Consider the following 23,114-nt stretch of genomic DNA (forward strand, 5'->3'; position numbering starts at 1 on the left):
ATGTAGGTTGACATAGCTAAGGCACTCAGTGGTGTGAAAAATCATTATACACCTGACCACTGGTAGCTTCGGTGACCTAATCCCTGCTGTAGACTGATGCAAGAATGTTTCTGTCAGCCTAGCTACTGTTGCTTAGGGAGAAGGTGTTCTCTCCCCACTGGTAGCTTCGGTGACCTAATCCCTGCTGTAGACTGATGCAAGAATGTTTCTGTCAGCGTAGCTACTGTTGCTTAGGGAGGAGGTGTTCTCTCCCCTTATGCTGTGTCTACACTGTGGTTTTACAGTGGTGTGTTTGTGGCCCTGTAGGGATGCTTCTGTAGCACCCATAATGTAGACATGGCCTGACACCCGTGAATAACTCTATATATGTGAGTAATCCAGGACAGGTGTAAAAATTACACCTACTCCTCACAAGTGTAAAATTACTCCTGTGCAAAAGTATAGGCAGCATCAGGACCTTTAAACCTTGTTATTTGTTAATTAATCTGTATTTAAAAATCAGGCTAATCTACAATATTTAGGTCTTATTTCCATGGGGAAATTACAATAGTGGGATAATTACACACATTGAATTTATGGCAGGAGATTTCTCCGTGTAGACAAGCTGCTCAGTCTCCTTTCTCTCTCCCCAACTTTCCTCTGCTTCCCGCATGAGGTCTACGGGGAATCTCTGCCCGAGCATAGAGGACATTGCACAACTCCTGGGAACCCGAGACTGTGGTGAGAACAACTTTAATAAAATAATAATAATAATTAATAATAAATGCAAAAGTTACCAGCCTTCCTGTGTGCAGGGGGACATGTGAAAACTAGCAAGTGTGTGTACCCATAAGACCTCGATGGAAAATAAAAGAGTAGCACAAATATATGACTTTTTTTTAACCCGTGCTTTTTAAGAAGCCACGTTCCGGATTTCGGAACCCTAGGAGCCGGTTCCTAACACACCAAATTAATCCAGCCATGCAGGAGGAGCACGACCCAGAGGGGCCCCAAGGCAGCTGCAGCTGCTGGCGGGGGTGGGAATTTGGAGAGGATCCCTCGCCCGGCTGGTGTGTGTGTTATATTGGCAGTGGGGTAAGTGGAGGCTGGGCGGCTCCGACTGCCTGACGCCAGTGAGACCAGATCAATCCAGGCGCAGAGGCAGAGCGAGTGCGGGGCTGCCTGGCGGCTGGAACCGTAAGAGCAGCAGCAGCAGCAGCGCCTCTTCTTCCCGCTCCGCCGCCGGTAACAACTTCGCGTTTCTTTGCCGGTTTCTCCCAAGCCGCTGCCTGGGCGGGGACCCTTCTTCCCCCGCCGCCGCGTCCTAGGGCTTGCTGGCTGGCCCAGGCCGGGCAGGGCTTGCTGCAGCCAGGGAAGTGGTTTGAATGGTGGCTGCGCTTTGCCTTGTTTCCCCCACCCCCGGGCTATTCCCAGTCTCTGGCTCAGGTCGGGGCTGCTTTTCACCACGGAGCAAGGAGGGACGGATTTTTTTTTGCGGGGGGGACAGGGGCTTTTCTCCAGCATGATGGCGTCTCTGCGGGAGCCCGGAGAGAAACCTGTGACTTCTTTGCTTTCTGCTTTGCTGCCTTGTTTGGTTTAAAGTTTCTGGGGAGTTTCTTTGTTGGACTGGAGGAAGAGAAAATAGCCCTACCAAAAGCTCTCTCCTTCCCTCTTCCTCTCTCCCTTTTTTCCCCTTCTCATTAGAAAATCCTGCTGCTTCAGACTTTTGTCCTGGCTCCATTGTGTTCAAAGCCAAGTGGGAGAAACTTGCAACAGTTTCTGAAAAGCTTTGGCTAACACAAGGCAAATGCCCTTTGTTTTTATTTGAGGAAGGCATTTCTCTAATGACTTGGCTAATCCAAGTCTTTGTTCCTCCTAATGGATTTAACTTTTTGCAACAAGATTTGTTTAGAGGTCAAGGAAAGTTCACTTAAAATTCTTCTGATTATTAAGCGGTTTCACTGCATGTGATTTTTCTTCTACGTGATTTTCAATTTACTTATAGTTTGACAGGATGAGATTATCCAGCTACATATGTATCTTTAAATTTTACTACGATATGCCGGTGTACAAGTGTTCAGTTGTGCTTTTTAAAGTAGCTGGGCCAGACCCTAATGTTTTTAATGAAGACAATCCGAGTTTTGATTAAGAACTGTAGTATTTGTCCTTTTGTTAGTAGTTAATCTAATTACAGAAGATGTGCAGGCTGGTTTTGCAGTTTGCTCATAGAATGTATGCTTATTTATAGTTTACTTTTAGGAAGAGGGTTTTTTGTGTATGTATATTTATGAAAAATAACCAATGCATCATGGAATAGGTGCAATTCTGCTTTTCTTGGGTGGAGCATTTAATGGTCAGAAACATCTAATTTTCCTTTTTTCATTATTTCAAATAAAAACAAACCTATCCATCCTTATTTTTGGCAGATGGAGCATTTTAGGTAAAAGGGTATGTTTGACAGGTCTGCATGTAAAACCTGGCATCCCTTGCCTCCTCTGACTACTTCCATGTATGTAAGACTTAGCTTGTGTGTGATTTTTGTACATTACACAACATGAAACTTCGAACTGAGTATAACAACCCGGAAAGACCACTTTTCTTTATGTCTTCATGCAGTGTGTGAAACAAGGAGAGTAAATCTGTAAAGAAACTTGCTGTTAAAACTGATTTTAATCTTGTCTATGACTGCATTAGATGTATTGAAGGCTTGCTTCCAGTTCCAACTTGCAACATAAAAATATCAATCTGTATAGGAGTTCTGTGCTGGGCAGTTGGTAGAAGATTCTCATTACACCTTTTATAAATACTAAATACTTCATTTTTTGTCATTTCTTTACAGTGGCTGACTTTAGTTTTTTTTTTTAATTTTTAGATGAAAAATACTTAACCAATTAATTTGATATTCCTGTGTGGCTGTTCAGTCTCTCATTTGTAGTTAATTTCACACTGTAACTAGGATCTTGACAGAGATTTCTTTGGAGGTGGGTGATCCAGGAACCTATAAGGATCAGTTCAAGGAAAGATCAGGTTACTCTAAGGATGGGGATTTGTCCTTGCTTTATTTTGACCCCCTCCATTTCATTGATATGTAATCAAATACACTTTTTTTCTTTATGCTATTGTCTACTTTTCATTTTATGTATTTTTTTTAAGGTCGTCTGATCCAATAGCATAGAGAAAAGAAACTAGATAAGCAGTTTCTGTGTAAGTAGTGGCTATCAATTCACATCTTTGAGAGTTGATGGTAAATTAGTGTTCAATTCAAACTAGTAAATAAAGGGATGAAACATAGAGACAGGTGATAACATTGCTGCTCCAGTTCGTAATTACTGGAATGATTTTTACAGACTCTCCTTAAATTCGAAGCCTCTCTACGTGTGCAAGTTAAATACTGAAATTTTGAAGCCATGTTTTAAAAAACATCTGAGTAATAAGTTGGGATGTTGTCATATTCTAGTTCAAGTTGTGTGTGTACATAAAAGCCTTCACTTCTGTAGTCTTACAAGGCTAATGGAGGCATCATCTCAGCTTTATAAATAATGTAAGTTGTGTATAATGTGCAGTCCTCAGGGACTGCAGAGAAAGCATCATTACCAGCCTTTTCAGCCTGCTGGAGATCTTAAATTGATTTACAGCACTGAACTGGTGCAAAATGATACATCAGAATGACATGGGGTCAACCTGTAAAAGTCTGTGATGTGAGCCTATTAGTTCAGTCATCATAATTAAACCACATTATGGGGGCACCAAAGCAACCATGTGTGGTGTGGTGTTATGCTTCAAAAATGGGTGCTGGAGAAGTTAAAGAGCACTATATGTGTAACTTAAAACACCGAATAGAAATCAAAATTGAAATTTTGAAGCACAAATGTGTCCTGATTAACCACTTTTCCACAGTCACTAGCACCTGAAATGGGGAATGACCATATCTCTTATTGGATTGGAGGAAACGCTGAATTATATACAGTTTGAGGTTCAAATATGATCAGGCTTTACTTCACAATACAACAGCAAAGTGATGAAAGCAGGCAAACAGTTTAACACTTTTTCCAGTCTACTAGTGATCTTTATCAGAAGTAGTGACTCTGAGCATATCTGTTGAAATGTCTCTGTAGAACTGAGTGGTATACTGTGTCTTGGTCAGATGTTGAGCTATATGACCAGACCTATTTTAAAACTGACTGTAATTTTAAATCCTGCTTGTCATTAGCTCACTACTTCCACTAGTGTAGGCAACTGATTTAAAAAACACAGACTTTTTTTTCCTGTAAATAGTTTCTCTGAAGCATGCTACATTCTGATGTAATAAACTGTTTTGTACGTTAAACATCTTAAATCTTCTTGCTGTTTGTACTGATAGTAAAAGCTTCACAATGCACACATGGTCAAATCCTGCTTGTGGCTCTTGCCTGTATCCTTTCTAGTATCCGTCCAGTGTCTTATGTTAATGGTTGGTATTTTGATGGTGGTAGACTTAATTGTTGCTGTCTAGTTTGACTTGTGTGGAATCACCACTGGCTCATGTATGATCTCTGCTAATTAAGAGAAAGTAGGGTTGTGGGGTTTGTTTGGGTTTTTTCATCCAGCTGTAGTTATCTGTGATGACTACAGATTAGAATGGATTTGTGGGATTTGTGAGAGGTTATGGAAAGCACTAGAAAATCAATAGAATATTACTGGAAGATTGAAGAGCCTACAAGTTCAGTCAGATCAGAACAAGATGCCGTTTAGGTAAGCTGCTTTCCAAGTAGTAAAGCGTTGAAGCCCATTTTTAGAGAAATATGTGTAAAATGTGAATAAGGAACTCTCTTGTGCTGTGGTGAAACAGACTAATGAAATGATCTTATTGAAAGGAGGACTATAAAACCTGTGAAAATGGACATGAGGTCACAAAGACTGCCTTGTGGTTAATGAAGTGATTCTTCTAATGTTCTTTTTATTTGTGGTTTGGTTTTTTTCTCTTATGACCAATTTACCCAGTTATGCTGTGTATTTCCATTCAAATTCTTGCTGAACTATTTTGAATACTAATATTCAGGTAGCCCTTTTTCTTCTATATGTGTATAAGGACATCTGAAGTAATTGGAGCCACCAGTTCTTTAGAAAGAAGTTCATGAGCAAGGATCCAGAAAATCTTCTAAAAGTTTTGTTTTTTTTCAAGCCAAAGTAAGTTTTAAAAACTAAAACTTTAGTTTGTCAAGCATGTTTTGTTAAGATGCCAATGGCTTAGGGCTCATCTACACACACAAATTACAACAATATAACCTTCCTGGTGTACAGTATACACAGTTATGATGGTATAGAGCAGTGGTCCCCAACCTTTAGAGGCTCCTGGGTGCCCGAGGGGCGGGGCCATTCACGTGCCGGGAGCCCGGGGGGTACGCCAGGGGCGGGCATGCCCTTGCACCCAGCGCTGGCATGTGCGCCAGGGCCGGGGCCGCCCGAGCACCGTGGGCCTGGGGTCGGCGCCGCCGCGTGCCTGGGGCCAGCAGTGTGCCGGCCGGCCCAGGTTGTCGGCGGGCGCCCACAAATGCCCCAGTGGGCACGGCGTTGGGGACCACTGGTATAGAGGTATACTGCATGGGAAGGGGCCTAGGCACCTTATTATTGATATAATAATGTACTAACATAAGAGGTTGTACATATTGGTAAAACTAAATTACACCCCAGATGGAAGTAGTTTATGCACACTTCTTGTGTTGATATGATCAGGACTCAGTCTTTAAAGATAGATAATAGTCCCTGGTAGGGTAAAGTATGGAGAAGGAAGAGGGACAGAATTTTACTGCTGATGGCTGACGACGGAAATCTACACTCTCATTGGAGAACGCATGTTCATTTGCATAAAGCAGGGGTGGGGAACCTTTTTTGGTTCAGGAGCCACTGACCCACAAAAAATCAGGGGGCCATGCACAAATGAGAAGCAAAAATAAACAACAACCCCCCTCACTGACATGAGCCCCTGAGTGAGAAGGAGAAAGACACTTGCTCACATCAGAGCCTAGGGAGGCCCAGCCTAGTAGATTTTGTGTGTTCCAGCCTTGTGGAGGGGCAGCTTGAAAAGCTGAGCTTGAGCCCTAGCTGAAATGTCTGCCCAGATATTTTTAATGAGCTTGTGTGAGCTTTGCTAGCGCAAGTCTATGGACCTGTCCTGGGAGATGTACTCCCAGACCCAGTGTAGATTTATCCACAGTGTGACTTCAGTTTTTTGCACATTTCTGTTTACCCTGAATGTGCCCAAAAATTGAATTGGATCAAAGGCTTGTCAGGAAGTGTGGTTCTCTTAACTAATCTTTTTGTGGAAACAAAGGGTTAGAGGGGACTGTAATGGTTTAGAGAAAACAAATCCTGCATCCAGCCAAGTCAGACCCAGCTTCCTTTGAAAATCTCCAATGAAGAAGCCTCCATAACCTTCCTAACCAATCTGTTCCATTGTCCTAGTGTTCTCACAGTTAGAAAGTTTTTCCTGAGCTTTAATCTAAATCTGTAATGCTGTAGCTTGAACCCATTGCTGCTTGTCCTGCTCTCTGTGGCAAAAACAACTTTTTCTCCATTTCTTTTTTGTTAATGGCAATCTTTCAAGTATCTGAAGATGACTATCATGTCCCCCTTAATCTCTTCTTTTCCAAACTAAACATACTCACTTCCTTCAGCTTTTGCTTCATAGAAGAGAGCATTGAACTTGATACTTAATTGCACAGCAGCATCTTTGGGCTTTGCATCTTTTAATGTAACAATGTGGCCATTGGTGCACCACCTCTATACTTGCTTTCCAGGGAAATGGCAGTTTAATCTTGTGGTGGAATAACTCTAGGGCTGTCTAGTATACAATATTGTGTATGAAATATCTAGCAGTTGCAAAATAGGAAGATCCTAGATAGTGGTAAAAAAAACAATTTATTTATTGTATTTCTGTTGTAGATGTTATAGGGAAATTGACTCTCATATCTATTTTAGAATAACTTCTTATTTAGCTATTCCAGAATAGCCCCCACTTTCCTCTGTGGACACTATTTTGAAATAAATGACTATAATAAAAATAATTACTTCACTTTGGAAGGATCTATGTGTGTACATAAGTTATTAAAGTATATTAGTATCTTATGTAGACATGGCCTAGTCTGGAATACAAGGAGAGGAAAAAAATTTAAACGTGCCTTTTATAAAATGATATTTAGGTATTGTTCAGAGCAATATTATCCAAATGCACGTATTACTGCTGATTTGGCATTTAAGTAAATTGTTAATGTGGTTCACCATTAATTTCTGAAGCATTATTTCATGTTTTTATGCTTGGAAGAGAGGCTCTGTTACTATATGGCTACATATGTAATGGTCTAAATATGTTAATGTAGACAGTTTGAATTACAGTTGACTAATGTAGATGTCCAAATTATTCAGAAGCTTTTAGCTTGAAAGTTTTGTCATCAAAATGTTATAACAAGGTGATCAGCACAGTATTCGTACCTTGAGAATGGGTATCCATTTAAAAATATATATCTTGATAATTTGATAGTGTCTTACTTGTTTCTCCCCTCCTTGCTCAGTAATGGGGTTGAATAGAGAGTTATTGTGTACAGCTTCAACCTGCTAGACCTTACCTCAAGGTACAAGTACTAACTAAAACATGGAGTTTACACTAATTAGGGATGTAAGTCAGAAGTCCAGTACTTGACTACTTGCTGCCCCCCATCTCCCAGAGGCAGCAAGTGGGGAGGAGGGAGAGAACAGGAGCTGGTCTTGGGGGGAGCCAGCTTAAAAGCTGTTTTTCCCCCAGCAACATCTCTGCATCCCCTCTCTCCTGCTGCTTCTATCAGAGGTAGCAGTGGGGGAAGGGGATTGGGAGGCTGTCATGAAGCAGCCTCTGCTAGCTCCACAGACATGGGGCTTCTGGATCTGGCATAAGCCAGGACTGAGCAGTTCGAGCTCACGCCTGTCCAGGACCTCTGCATTTTAAATGTAGTGGCAGTCTATAGGGGCCATGTGTTCTCTACATGCCCATTGCTGGGGAGGAGAGTCTTCTGTGCATTGTTTGTACCACAGGCATGATCCAGGCAGTTTCCATTGGCCAGAAACTGACCAATGGAACCTTCAAGATTATGCAAGGGGAGAGGGGGGAGGTACACAGAGATGCACATGGCCCCAACTGCTGGAGCCTGCTTGAGACTCTGCTGGTTGGTGGGCCAGACTTGAATCAAGAGCTGTATTTTACCCACTCCTGCTCTTGAGAATGAAGACTTGATTGATGTTTCTAAGTTTGTATACATTCTTGTCACTTCTGTAGCTTTTTTAATTGAAATGTAGTTTAGTGTGGAGAGTGTGTAGATTTTTAAAACTTTCTCTCAAGTAGTGCAATTACAGGTAGAATGTGATAGCCTCTCTCTTGTTTGGTTCTTCAGTTGCTCACAAAGTGGTAGTGTGGTAGGACAGTTGGAAAACAAAGGTTTCTTTCTAGGGGATGTATGATGAAAGGAGGCAAAACTGGTGGTACATAGCTTTGCTCCCTTAAGCAAAGAAGTTGTTTAGGAGATACATTGAGAACATAGAAGAGTGGAGAGATGGAGTGAGCAAGTCCGATTAACTTTTAAGGCCTGAAGAAGTTGTGGTTATTTTTTTTCCTATGCTTCCTCATTTTGGAAAGAAACCAAATAATGTGAAGGGCTTGATCAAAACCAGGAATCAGAAAATTCAAGGGAACCTGTTCTTGTGAGAATTCTGTCCAGAGTAACACACTTGAGTAAACCAGTTGTAATTCTTAAATTGTTAATGGGACAAAATATCTAAATTGTGGGGTTTCTCACTGAATACATCTGTTATTTTAAGGTCTTCAGGTCCTACTGCTTTTGATACACAATGAGCATTAAGGTTTTGTATTTGATAGCATGCTTTGGTTTCTATATTGTGATTCTGTTGTAGGAGGTGGAAAGGTAATGGAGAAACTTTCTTACTGGATTCAAGGCCAACAGTGAAGTCAATTTTAAAATCAGAGTTGTGTAGCCAGCTCTATCATAGGATCAGTATTATTGAAGTCTGTCAGTTTATATCAGATGAGGGTTTCCTGATTTGCAGTCTCCTCTGATCGCTAGACCTCTGGCTTTGTGCTAGTGGTGATGGGACCTACGTTGGTTCACAGTAGGGACGTGATGGGGTAAATGGCTAACCTTCACGGTTACACACAGTGGTTTCCCTCCCCCACTGTTCCCTGGCTGCTGCCTCTGTATCAGGTACCAGAGCAGGGAGGGTGGTGGCTCCACAGGAGCCTCCTTTAAAGCTCAATAAATTACCTCAATAAACGCATTTGAATACCCTTAGTTATAGAGGATATTACTGTATCAGTGAATTATTTAGTAGAACTAATGTAGAACAAAGACCTAGTGAATACATGAAGAAATGTACATTTTTCTTTGAGGGGTAAATTTTGACCTTATTGAATACCTCAGGAAACCTAGCTACTTGTAGGCTACCCTATCAGCAACTGCATCTTTCTGGTTTGCATTTTTTGCCCATTGCTGGTTTTGCAGCATAGCATCCTCAATAATAGGCCCTTTATTATGGCTGGGGAAAGATTTGTTTGTATTGCCTTTAAAGTTTAAGTTATAGTTAGACTTCTAGCATGAGATTTTTTTTTTTTCAGAAAAGCCTCCTTTGAAATATTTGATATAGATATTACAGTTTCAAGCCTTGAAGCATGCTTTGTGGACAGATAGGTGAGAGCTCACTTAAAGTTTGACCTTTAGTAACCCACAGCACAAAACAATGGTAGCTTAGGGTTCAAGTGTTTGCTAAACTCTTCCATTATTCAAAAACAGCTTGGGCAAAGTTTGTCTCTGGTTGAGAGAAACAGTTGGCCAAGGAACAAAAGACAAGGATGTACACATGGGGCTGGAATGCCGTACAAGGTAAAGCACTGGTGCCTGCATTTACTTAAATAAATCCTTGTCTTGGTATCACAAGGTGCTCTCTTTTACCCTGTTGTCTAGTTTGTTTCTGCCATCTCATGGTCATAAACACACCCAGGCTATTTTCCTTTCGCTGTGTGTACTTTGTATACCTCCACTTTTTTCTCACACGTGCAACATAACACAGGCATTAGGTTTGAAGTCTGACTGCCCTGTGCACTGTTCTCTTGTATCATTTTCATTACTTAGGTTTTCCTCCATTTCCTGGTGTTTGTAAAGAATTGCAAAAGAGCTTTTCTTGTTGGGCCCTATTTTTTTGTGTATCTTTGATCAGTGTTGCAAAGAAAACTGTTACTCTAAAGCTTCTTACTTTTCTATATAAATGCCTTCTATGATTGGTTTGGTCTCTTCAATTCAAAAGGATTTGTCACTTCCGGGGCCTTTATATGTGTGTCAGTTTATTTTTCTGCATGTTGTTAAAAATAAATTACTATTAATCTAAATAGTCACTTCGTTCTTACTCTTAGAGTCTTTGATTCTGTAAACATAGTCAAAGATAGGGCATGCTACTCAGAATTCCTCATTCCCCTCCCCCTTTGTTTTATATGCCCACAGTTCTTGTTGTTCCTTCCTTAGCTCATTTTTTATTGGGTGTTCTCTAAGTGTCAGTTTGGTAAGAAGATTCCTAGGTCAACTTATTCATGACTTGCATTACCCTTTGCCAGTTTGTTGCCTGCTTTCTCTATATGCACCAGCATTCCTACTATTACAGTGTTTATATCTAGTTGTGCAAGTTCTGTGGTTAGCAATATTTCATTATGAACATCATTTCTTCTGCCAGACTTAACATTGTGGAAAGTTTCCCCCTGGCTTCCTCTTCCTTCTACTTGTATCTTCAGTTATCCAAGTGCTCACATACACTCACTAGTAAGTGTTTAATTGTTAATAGGTGAGCCTGGAGCCTATTTCATGCTGTAGTATTATCTGTGATCAGGGTGCTGCTGCTATCACTCTGTACCTGGATACCAGGTAAGTTACTGACAAGACAGTTACAGGGATTCTTTTTTTGTCAGAGATGAAGATTTCAGTAGGGAGTACTGCAGCTCCTTAAAACATCAATTCAGGCCAGGCCAATATTGCAGACTTCTGTTGGCACAGCTATGTTTGCATTGCACGTGTTACAGCAACATGGCTGTGTTGCTGCAACCTCGCCACTACAAGGTGCACAGTGTAGTTCCTCTTTGTAACCAGGAGAGCTATCTCCTGGCAGCAATAAAACCACCCTGAATGAGGAGCAGTATCCTTGTCACTGAGAGCTGTCTCCCACTGACTAAATGCTGTCCACATGCCTTGTTTTTATCAGCGTGATTGTATATTTTTTTGCCCCCACACCTCTGTGCTACAAAAATCACATTGATGAAAGCACAATGTAGACAGAGCCTAAATTGAACTGATATACTGGTAAAAGTGCAGTTCTGCCGGGATAAATTTCATTCATGCTAGAATACTAACTGGCAAAGCCTTCCATGGCAGGACCTGGACTAAGATAGTACATACTTACTCTTTTCAAAATAATATTGTTAAATGTATTTGGTTTGTGATATGTTAGAAAAGCTTTTCTCTTGCTACTTTAAAAAAAGCGGGGAAGCTAATTTTGAATGTTGTTAGCAGCATTTCTAAGAATCTAATTAGGAATCCTCTTAAAACCAAAGGCTGACTTTACTACAAATGTCTCCTAATAAAGGAAAGAGGGAGGAGTAAGACATTTGAAGATCTACTACTCTCAGCTAATGACTGTCAAGTACAGCACAGTACAGGGAAAAGATAAAGCATCTCCTTCCTTTTTCAAGTCCTTCTGAAATTTTTCTCATAAAGAAATTTAGGAAGCAATCGCTTTCGCTTTTTAGGTCATCTTTTTAAAGTAACTTCTTGTGCTGTGTATCTCTAAAAATGACCTCAAATTGATTAAATATTTTGTGCTTTGTTGACATTTGTCTTAAAGATTTTACCATTGCAAAATTATAAAAAAAGGAAGTGTCCCCTAATACAAGTACAGTAGTATCTCCTAACACAAGTGGGGCATTTGAGTACTGCCAGTTTAAAAAAGAATATTATTTTTTTTACACCTCCATTTGCTGGGAGGGAGACCTTGTTATAATCCTGAGTATGCCAGAGTTTCTAGCTGTGCAAGAGAAGAGAACCTGAGATTTTTTTTTTAAATGGCTCCCCTTCCCATTTTTCTTTATATAGATTGAATTCATCTTTACATGTCAGTGGATGGCAGTGGCATACTGTGCATCATTTCATGGTTCCCTATAATTATTAAATATCAATGTGAACCATGTGTTTTGATGACTAAAACATTTTTGTTTACACACACAATTGCATTGCTATCTTATTGTAACAGTCATTCTACAAAAATTTGTGCCGTTTAAGTGTTACAGAAGGTAATTGTCAGTGGTTAGAAAAATGTCTACTTGTATTTTAAAGTAGCTATGTGTGTTTTTGGGTGGATGTAGTTACAAGGTAACCAGTATGGTTACTATCCTAATGAATTGTTGGATTAGACCAGGAGTTGGCAAAATACGGCCCACAGACAGGATCCGGTCTGTCTAACACTTCTGTCCAGCCCACCATGATTCCTGGTAATTTACAGAGATCAGCAACTTGTGGCTCCAGAGCAGCATGTGGTTCTTTGGCCTCCCCATCATGATCTCTGGCTACATCTGGAAATGACTGACGTCTCTGTGTGCTCCTGGCAGGGTGAGAGGTGGCTTCATGAATTGCCCCATGACCCATAGCACCATCCTCACAGCCTCAATAGGATTCAAACCCACATTCCCAGCCTCTGGAGGCTGATGCCTTATTCATTAGGAGACTGGGACCCATCCCACCTCCCTTCCTTCAGCTGATGCCAGCTCCAGCCTCTGTCACCCTCATCCCGAGGGACATACTAGCAGCAGCCGCAGCCGGCCATTTTCGGGAATGGCATGGAGCCATGGTATGCAGGCAGCCTGCCTGAGCCTTGCTGTGTTGTTGGCTGACAGCTGCCGGTGGTAAGTACTTCCTGGCCAGAGCCTACACCTCACACTGTTTCCCACACCTCAGCCCCCAGCCTCTTGTCAGAACCTCCTCCTGCACTCCAAATCCCGCCTGATACAGTGGAGGGCAGGGAAATGGGAGCTGGTGGGAGAGCTGGCTTCCCGTGAGCATTGGCTCCCACCTACCTTCTTCCTATGTGTAACTGCTAGAAAATTCAACGGTTACATATTTACATAAGAAACTGCATTAGAACATCCCTAATCAGCAGAGAGAAGGCAATTGTCATCCTCTTTGCCCCTATACTGGCCAAGGCAGTTTCTGCTCCTGGATCTCTTAAAGATCCATTCAACTACCAATCATCTACTGGGCTGTCCGGACCCAATCTCACAGCATTACCGCCTGATACTATGTCCAGACCAGGAGTCGCTGCATCTGACAGTGCAGCTGGTGATTGTCTGAGTAACCACAATTTGGGTCTGCTCCCTCCAGGTCCACAAAATTTTTTTCCAGAGTAGGGAAATATCTATTAGATGGACATAGTTGTGGAAGAGACACTCAATACAGGTGGCCAAGTACCAAAGCCCCTTGACTACCGGTTAGGCTTGAAGTAGGTTGCAGTTCCACTCAGCTGTAGTTAGTCTCCCAGCAATTTCATCTTGCCATTTGTTGTTTAGGTGTTTGTTTATTTCTTATCCCATGGCATTAAAGTCCGTTGAGGAACTTTTTACGTCAGAGTACCCTGGGACCTGAATTGGGTTTGTCTTGGAATGTTCCATACATGACCTCACTCTGAAGTTGATTTTGTTGGTGGCTGTGACTTAGCCAAGAAACTGAGTGAGCAAGTTTCATATGCCTTATGGCCAGACTTCAATTACAGCTTTCCATAGGAACAAGATAGTACTAACACCTCACCTGAAGTTCTTTCTTAAGGAGTTCTTGGTTTTTTGTCTAAATGATCGATCAAGCTTTCTGTCCTTTTGCTGAAAACACAGCAACTAAAGAAGACACTACATGTGCTCCAGGAGTTAGTTTTCTTATATGATCTGGTCCTGCTGCCACACTTGTTTGTTAGTCTGTCACTACCACAGGCTTCAAATTGCAAGGAATCCATGCATCTGACAATGTGGTTTTGACCTGCAAAAGCTTATGCCCAAATAAATCTCTTAGGGGGTGTGTACACAGCAAGGCTTAACTTGAAATAAGCAATGGAAATTAGGTTACATAAATTGCACAGCTCACTTCAAAATTGGGAGTGTGTCTACACTAAGGATGTTAAGTATCTGGTAATCAACTAATCGAATACTCAATGCAAAAATGCATTGACTATTCAAATTGACTGTTCGATTAGTTTATAGGGCACCTCCAACTTTGATGTGTAGCAACAGCCGTAGGGCTATTGCTACACTTCAAAGGTGAAAGCGCCAAAGCCTTGAGTCAACTGGGGACTCCTTCGCTAATGCGGGGCTCCATGCGACGCTGCTGCTTTGAAATACTGTGGCAGCATTTCAAATTGGCAGCACTGTATGGAGCCTGGGGTCAGCTGGGAAGTTCCCAGCTGATCCCGGGCTCCAAGCGGTGCTGCCGCTTTGAAATGCGGGAAGAGCCTGATGCCAGGTTCCCCATGGCATTTCAAAGCTGCAGCGTCGCACAGAGCAGCTGACCTCAGGCTCTGTGCGGTGCTGCCATTTGGAAATACCCCCCTCTTTTCTCTCCCTTGCTTCCTCTGAGAGTCTGCGGGGGGGGGGGGGAGAGCGACTAGTCAACTAGTCCTTAACATCCCTAGTCTACACAGGACTTATTTCGTAATAGAGCACTCTTCCTCTGACTTCCCTTACTCCTCGTACAATGAGAGTTACAGGAGTCAGAGTAATAAGTCCTCCAGCTTGACAGTAGTTCGACATTATTTCAAAATAACTGCCTTCTATGTGGACATGGACTAAGTTACTTTGAAATAATGTTGCTATGTAGACGTACCTTTAGTCTTTAAGGAGCCATAGAACATCTCTATACAGTTTACACAAGTTGTAAGCATTTTGTGGTGGGAGGTAGAAAACACATTGATATGACCAGTTACCCAAAATTCATGCAGTTCAAGTTCTTGCCTTAGCTTTCTATGGGCCAGTAACTAATAAATTAATGGAGCTTGCTGAAATTCTGCAACTGTCCTGGAGGAAAAAAGTGATTGTCTGCTCTGTCAATTAGTGTGAAGAAAGCGAAAGCACGCCCAGTACCCCAAGTAATATTTCTTGGTTTAGAATAACATAGGGCACATTAATAATGGAGAAGCTCAGATAAGAAAATGATACCTAGTGACTTTCACTTGCCTTGATTCCTGCTGTAGAGCATAAACAAAATAACCCACAAAAGCAATCTGAAGACCAGGAGAATATATATTGTAACAGTTTCCTTTTACTGTAAAAGATCTATATATCCTGTAGGCATAGTAATGGCATGTTTTTACATTTCCTTTAAAATGATCCCATTGCAGAGTGATCAGTTATCTTCTGTTTGTATATCAGCGCCTCTATCCTTTGGAGCAAAACCCTCCAAGTCCTTATTGTCCGACGGTGGAAAACAGTGGGCTAGCAATTGTGTGTGTATATACCTTGATGTTAGGGTGTATTAGCTGTTTTGGCATCATTCTTTCAATTTTCTAGTTCTGTTTTATTCCTCAAATATAGCCCATGCCCTTCCTTTTGTGTTTAAAAAGGAGGTGCACATACAAGGTTCATGGACCTTTGCTGTATCATTCGTTGGTGGCAGTGATTACTAAGTCTCTATTTTTGATAAGACTGGTTGAGATCAATGGGCTTGTGCTGCAGGTCTCAGCCTGAGAGCACTTGCCCTTGGCCCTGCAGCAAATAGAATGATTCTTGTCAGTACCAAGTTGCCTTGTGCTGTCACCCTTCTGTGTGGTGTGGGAAAGTTACTTGGGGCAATAGTAAGGGTTTGCTGGTGTAATTGTACTAGTATAGATCTACTGACTAGAGCCTCTAGTGCAGAGGCAGTTATAGTAGTGTACAAGTATTTCTACTGGTATAGCTTGTTCTATTCCAGGGAACCAGCATAAGCCATAATATCTAGCTTTTATTTAGCATTTTTCATCAATAGCTCTCAAAGCACTTCACAAAGTATAATTATCCCCTTTTTAAAGGTGGGGGAAGCAGACACACTAATGAAACAACTTGTTGAATGGCACTCAGAATGTCCATAGTAGAACTGGGAATAGAAACCGGGTCGTCCAAGTCACTAGCCATTAGGTAACACTGCCTCTCTCGCTGCATCTGTTCCAGGGCTTTTACCAGCATAATTATGTAAGTGGGGAGTGAGTGTGTGTGGGTGGGTGGTGGTGGTGGTGGTGGTGGTGGTGTTTTTTTAAGTATAGACAGACTTAAGTTTAATGTCTTATGTGGAAGCACCACCTCAACAAATGACTGTCTTTTTTTTCCCACCTATTCAGTCTTTGCCTTTGTTACCATAAGGGTTCCAGTTTCAAATGGTATCTTTTTATGTCGTCTGATCACATGTCAATTTGTGAATAAAGTGATAACAGTGGTCTAGACTTCATTTTAACCAGTGATGCTGTTTTGATTAAGGGTGTGATTTTTTTTTTATAAGACCGGTATATTTAAAATTATATAACTTGCTAACATAGACAAGTCCAACATTTTTCCTCTCCCATCACAGCTTGAGTTTTGATCACTACCACTTGGATCTGATAGGTGGTCTCGTTTTGTTTTGTGATTGTAGGGTTTTTTTGGGAGGGGGCAGTGGGGAAGGGGTTGTGTATTTTAATAACCTAAACTTTCTGATCCCATTTTTTTTTTTTTAAACTTTGAGCTTATGTATGAGCTAAAAGAAATTACAAACTTTAGCTATCTGCCTCTTTTGCTTGTTAGGATTATGGCATATTTAGATGGATTGACAAATGTTGAATAGAAGGTAGTGCCAAAGAGTACATTCTGTAGTGTGATTGTGTTGCTGCTGTTCACTGATTTATTCTGTGTAGACCCAGACTTAGCTGGTTTAATGTAATGTGGGAGTCCAGTCCTTGTTTTCAAAAGACCATGAATGGCATGTAGTAGTTAAACAGGCTTTTCATTGGAGGGTGGAAATCTGGCAGATCTTGATGTTTGTTTCAGTGGTTGTATAAACTTGGCTTTTGAAGCTGTATTGTCTTTAAACACTTTCTTTGTCCAGAATGCTACATTTGTTGGTCAGATGGGTTCTGTTACAACAGTTAAAGGGACAGATGGACAGTTTAACTGAAGGATTTAATGAAACTCAGATCTTTCTTTAAAATAAAATAGCTGAGGAGATAGTGATTGGCCTATAGTGTATGTACTATAAAGGTGATTTAAAGTTTCTTATATATATTGAAACAATTTTAGACAACTTTCTCGTTAAGAAATGTTTAGAGGTAATTCTATGCCTATAGTTAACATTTTTAGTGGTAAAATGAATGGGAGAGCTATTTCAAGAGTTGGTAGAAATATTTCTGAAAAGCAGATATTTTAAAGGATAATTTTAAAATAATGCTGGCATGGATTTAAGGTGCATTTACCTGTGCTTCTGAGCTTTGATTAAAACTGTACAGAGATTATTTTTTCCTTCAGATTTTGTGTTGTGCACTTTGGTAAAGCATTGTCTGGCTACATGAGCCTGAGGTGCATAGATTAATTACTTAATCGCGGATACATAAAGTCAGGATCACAGACTTTAGAAAAGTTCTAAGGCTTTTCTACACGCACTTTGGTTTTGGTACTACATAGAGACACACCAGTGCAAACCTTTTGTGCTAGAGTAAATAAGTGACTTGCAACACTGCAACTTAACTGGACTTGCATTTGATGTAGATATTCTGAAGCAAATACTAAAATGGACCACCAGACCATGGTTCTATTTCATCTTCCATATGCATTGGACTACTCTGCTTCCTGGAATTAAATACAAAGTAAATCTTGTGTTTTACAAAGTTGGTTTTAACATGATCATCTGGCTTCTCAAATTTTCCTTTGCTTTTTAAATGTACATTTTAACCATTTAAAAAAATTAACAACTCCCCAAAGTGACATAAACAGGTTTTATTCAGCTCACCTGTGAAGGAAACCCTTCCCATTCTACCCTGCAGAATTAGAAGGAAGTGATTTTTTTCAACTGATAAAAAGAAATAAAATTCCATGCCCTTCCCAAAGGAGAAATTCAACAATTGGGAGAATGGCGTGGGACCATGTGTTGGTTTATAAAAGGATATAGTTTGTAAAGATGTTTCCTTTGATGCCTGTGATGAATATGGATGTGTTTCCGCTGCAGAGGGTCCTGATTAAATTATGCTATTAGAGCTGACCAGACAGATCTAAATATAGGAAAAGGTTTCAGCTATCCTGCCTTTGTGTGTATTAACACACCCACACAGATGTGTGTTATGTTATTGTTGTGAACAACACCTGTTTTTTAAAGACAGTTCATATTGTCAGGAAAGGGAATTAATGATCTCTGTTTACTTTTAAAAAAATCGCACCAGAGTTTTATGATAAAAGGAAAAGCACATTTTTCCCCTTTACGTTTTTATTTTTAGTACTAAATTTGTCATCTGAATGCTATCTTCTGATTTACAAGCTTGTTGTAAGCTTTGATTTTTTTTAATTATAAAATGGTCATAAATGGAATTTATCTGATATATGCAAAATTGATAGGCTGTAGTCCAGATTACAGTATTTGGTTTTGAGTCTATTCCATTCTTTCAAGGCTTAGTTTGTGTTTTGCTATTAATTTGGGCCCATTAGAAGGTACTTCCCTCCCTTAGTAATCTCAGAAACAATGAGTAATTCTGTGGCACCTTAGACTAACAAATTATATGTCATGAGCTTTGGTGGACAAAACCCACTTCATCTGCTCATTTGAGGAAGTGGGTTTTGCCCACGATAACTCATATTATATATATAAAATTTGTTAGTCTCTAAAATGCCACAGAGCTACTTGTTTTTAAAGTTACGGATTTAGTAATCTCAGTGACTTAACCAGGAGCACTTCAGTTGCTCTTCACTTAACAGATTGCCCTTCTGAGCTACAGATTCCGATAACTTTAGTGTGTTTCCAATAATAAAATTGCGTGTTGCCCGCTTTGAGGACTCCCCTCCGCCTGAAAGAAGATTGGTATCCATAGTTGGTCACATCTGAAGGATCCTAAGAGGGTATGAGTTTAAAGGAAGTGTGAAAAATGGTCTGTTCTCCCCTATAATGTTCCAAATAAAATGAATACACAAGTTGATAACTCTTATTTGTGGTTAAGTTTTATTTGGGGCAGTTCCATTGCAGTGCAGTACTCTGATCAATGATATTTGATATAATAATTCAAATCCAGTCTATGCTAAAGCTATGGTTGTGCCCACGAAAGCTCATGATACCATCTACATGTTTTGTTAGTTCCTAAGGTGCTGTAAGATTATTCATTGTTTATTTTTTCTTATAATAATGAATCTGTGACCATACAATTGTCCAACAACCTTTTTCAAAGATGAAGGGGAAAAATGTTTTTGCTCTTTGCTGCAAGAATGGGGGGCAATAGGAGAGCTTTTTATAACTAAGCTTTCTTGCTATTTTGTTTTGCTGCTATAGCACCTTTTAGCTGAGAAGCTATTAATTTTTAGGGCCCATCTGTGTATGGCACTACAGCTGTGCTGCTCTAGTTCTCATAGAGGATGGACTCTGTTTCCATTGATGTAGGTAATTGCCCTCTACAAGCTGTGGTAGCTATGTCAAAAGAAGAATGTTTCTGTAGAACTAGCCAGATCTACACCTGGGACTAGGTTGATGTAGCTAGGACACTTGGGGGAGGTGGGAAGGTTGCTGGGGTTTCCCCCCCCCCACCACCCCTTTTAGTGTACTGTAGTTTTTTAAATGAAGATCAGGGCATAGTCTTGTGTGGGGAAAATATTTTTGAACGGAATAAAAGGGGGAACTGAAGACAGGAAGAAGCCACTCTGATTTCTGGCTTAAGTGCTGAATAGTGTATTACAGTGGTCACCAACCAGTAGATCGGGATCTATGGGTAGATCTTGGAGCCTCTGACAGGTGATCCAGCTCTTGATAGCCAGGAAGCTATCAAGAGCTGGCATTTCAGTTGCCCCCTACCCACTGATATGCTGCTCCTGCTCTCTGCCTTGCAGCTGCCTCTTTAGGAGCCTCCTGCTTGCTGTGCAGGATGTGGGAGGGAGAATGGGGGGGCTGATGTCTAGAGTGTCCCTCTTCCCCCCCAGACTTCTGTACCCATCTCCACACAGAGAGAAGGGGATAGAGGGAGCTTGGCAATGCACATCTGTCACTCATACACTGTGTGTGTCTCTGTCATTCTTACAAACACACACTGTCCTTCAGTCTCATCTCCCAACTCAACACATACGTGGGGGTTTGTTGTTACTACTTTCACTGCTTGTAAAGCGGCTTTTTTTTACTAGTCTGTGCATTTAATAATTTTCATTTCTCTTATGCTTAAATTTAATTCCTTTGAGTAGTGAGTTCTAAAACGCCTAACCTGTCGTGGCTGGAGTAGTTATCCCTGTGGTAACTGCTGCTCCTGGTAGTGGCTGAGAGAGGCAGAGCAGGGGTCTCCACATGCTATCCTTACCTGCAGACACCACTCCTGCAGCTTCCATGATCAATAACAGGGGGCCAGTAGAAGCTGTGGGCTCAGTGCCTGTAGATGAGGGGCTGCACATGGTGCTATAGAGTCAGTGCTGTATATACCAGCTGCTTTCATGAGTGGTGCAGGGCAAAGGCAGGACATGGTTCCACTACCAGGAAGCTGTCTCAGTTAAATGATGCCCAGCCAGATCCTGCTTCCTGAACCCCTGTCCCAGCCCTGACCCCCTCTCCTGCACCCAGTCACCTGCCTCAGACGTGAGTCCCTCTGTACCCAAACTCCTTCCCAGAGCTTGCATCCTGAGACCCCTCTCATAGGCCCCAATCTCCCACCCTGGGCTAAGCCTGGAGACCCTCCCACACTCCAAACACTTTGGCCCACGACCAGAGCCTGCACGCTAACCCCCTAATCTGCAGCCTGCTGAGTGAGTGAGGAAGACAGAGGAAGGGGGGTGGAGTGAGGTGAGGCCTCAGAGAAGGGGTAAAGCAGAGGCAGGGCTTCAGAGAAGGGGAGTGAAGGAAGTGGGGCAAGGGTATTTGGGTTTGAGGTAGACCTTACATTGCACTTCAATTGGAAAAAGTGATCTTGTGGTTAGAAAGGTTGGAGACCTCTGGTACATTGAAAGAAATGAATTGCTGTACAGACTTGAGCTTCTTTCAGAGAAGTTAATCAAATGGCTAAATATTTTCTAAGTAGTAAATTAAAATTCACTTTCTTATCTATTTACGCCATTAATAACTGATGAAGATTGAGACGAGAACCATGGAATTAGACTTTTTTCCTCCATTCATTTTTCCACCTCTCTTAGGGGTTGTGTGGATTCCCTTGATTTCCACTTCCCTTTAGCCAGCCTCACTTTTTTTTTTCATGCATTTGTTTGTTTTTTATTGAATTGTACATGTGTTAAAACCTTTTTACTGGAATTCTTTATTTTGTCTGCCCACTGAGGACTAAAGTAAACAATGAAGTCAGTACAAGAATTGAAGTTACCTCTTGTTTTTCTGAACCTGGGACTAGGATGTTGGTTCCCATCCCCCATCACTGGTGGTAATTTGATTATCCTGACCCCTCTATCCAAATGAGGATAGAGTCCTACAGACTGTCTTGTGGGCATTTGAAGGCAGTAAAATATTCACCATCAAACTTCAGTGTTTCTGATAGATTCTTAATTATAAATGTTTCTTCATTGGAGGCTAGCAAGAAAAATAATCTTGCTGTTAGGCAAGTTGCCTGAGTTTTGTTTAAATAAAAACTAAGTAACGCAGCTGTTGTGGCCATTTTGTTTTAAACTGTTTATTTTTATGTATTTCTGTAAGGTCTAAAGACTAAACAAAAGCTAGCTAAAGTGAAGAAAAAAATGCAAAGAGAGAGTTGCATTTGAAACCATTTGTTGATTTCAGCCTAGCCACAAGAAGACAGAATGCATAATAAAGGTGCATGTGATTTCATTTGACACAAGAAGTGGTTGCTAACTAGACAGGAACTAGATTTCCTTTAAACCAGGGTCAAGATCACCTTTGGAGATGATCTTATTGTTTCTGATTGCACAATACCTTGTGGATAAATATATTTATCTTCAAGGACTTGTAGAGACTTAGCTACTGGGAGCACATCCTTCCCCTCCCCCTCCCCCAAGGGCATATGTGTATCCTTTGGGGAAGAGGAGCAAAAATCTGTCAACTGCTGACTCGTGTTAATCTTTATTTTGCACTTCAAACTGATAAGACCACTTTGTGTAAAAGTAATACAGGAAATGATGCATTGAAAAAACCAAAACTGGCAGAAAGAAAAACGGAATGTACTGGCAAAAGCTCAGAATCATGGATACACTTTATAATTCTTGGAAATGAGAACTCCACCTACGCTATCTTTTTTTAGTTTAATACTGTCTTGACATTGGAATTTAGTGCTAGAACAGTTCATAGCAGACTTCAGTGTGTCGCAGTTTCAACACAATTGATTTACATGTGCATTTTTTTTTGTCCTCATTACTTGGAATCAATTATCCTGTGTAGCAGAGAGTACGTAACTAAAAAACAGTCCTAAAGCAGACTAAGATCCATCTTCATAGAGAGAACTAGCTAGTTAGTTATATGACGTTGGCGTTTTTAGCTACTAAACTGCATTCACTTCAATGATGGCTAAAAATATTACTTTTTTTTGTACAGTTGTCACAAGGGCGTAAAGGAATTTTGAAGGGGTAGAAATGTGAACCATAATACCTTGACCTAGACTGTACTATTATTCAGAGTACAGGCAGTCCCCGACTTACGCGGATCCGACTTATGTCGGATCCGCAGTTATGAACGGGGCTCGCCCCGAAGGACACGGACTGCGGGACCTCGCAGTCCTGCTGCCCGTGTACTCTGGGGCTTTCTCCGCGTCTCCCTGGTCTGTAGACCAGGAAGCCGCGGAGCAAAGCCGTGGAGGGGCTCGGGCAGCGCGGCTTTGCAAAGCCTCGGGGAAGCCCGCGATCCCGCTGCTGGCGTCCTCAGAGGATTTGCTCCCTATCTCCCTGGTCTGCTGGTCTCCAGCAGACCAGGGAGACTGGG

The 23,114-nt window shown here is 41.2% G+C and overlaps 1 protein-coding gene across 1 annotated transcript in view; it reads left to right on the forward strand.

Moving 5' to 3' along the window:
- The first annotated feature begins 1,059 nt into the window (after positions 1-1,059).
- Positions 1,060-23,114, forward strand: part of SMAD1 (SMAD family member 1) — a 69,875-nt gene continuing 47,820 nt past the window's right edge. Inside the window, exon 1 of the mRNA XM_006114681.4 lies at positions 1,060-1,224. The gene's annotated coding sequence lies outside the window, so the exon portion shown is untranslated. The remainder of the gene's footprint in view (positions 1,225-23,114) is intronic.

This window comes from Pelodiscus sinensis, chromosome 5 (genome assembly GCF_049634645.1).
Source record: "Pelodiscus sinensis isolate JC-2024 chromosome 5, ASM4963464v1, whole genome shotgun sequence".
NCBI lineage: Eukaryota > Metazoa > Chordata > Testudines > Trionychidae > Pelodiscus > Pelodiscus sinensis.